Source organism: Rhinopithecus bieti, unplaced genomic scaffold (genome assembly GCF_001698545.2).
Source record: "Rhinopithecus bieti isolate Rb0 unplaced genomic scaffold, ASM169854v2 scaffold_4911, whole genome shotgun sequence".
Taxonomy (NCBI): Eukaryota; Metazoa; Chordata; class Mammalia; order Primates; family Cercopithecidae; genus Rhinopithecus; species Rhinopithecus bieti.
Genome location: NW_016804526.1, coordinates 694,134 through 694,442, shown reverse-complemented (window position 1 = coordinate 694,442; position 309 = coordinate 694,134).

Genomic DNA, 309 nt, shown 5'->3' with positions numbered 1-309 from the left:
GGTTGGATTTGGTTATTTCTTGTTATACTGACATTTTTTTCCTCAAGAGAAAGAATTTGCCTATAACATACTTAATGACACAATGTTCAAAGAAAGATCTTGGCAGATTTTTTCAGCAGGAACAGCATTTGCTGCTGGTGTTTGTGTTTTTCTCATTTGATAATATTAACGTTAATATGATCCCCCAGCTCTGTGTCTCCCACCCTGAGTAGCTTTGAATGAAATACAGCATACAGAGGCTTGTTCATAATTTCTTGATCTTTCATTTATTTAGTGTTTCTATGAAGGAAAAAAAAAAAAAAAAAAAAA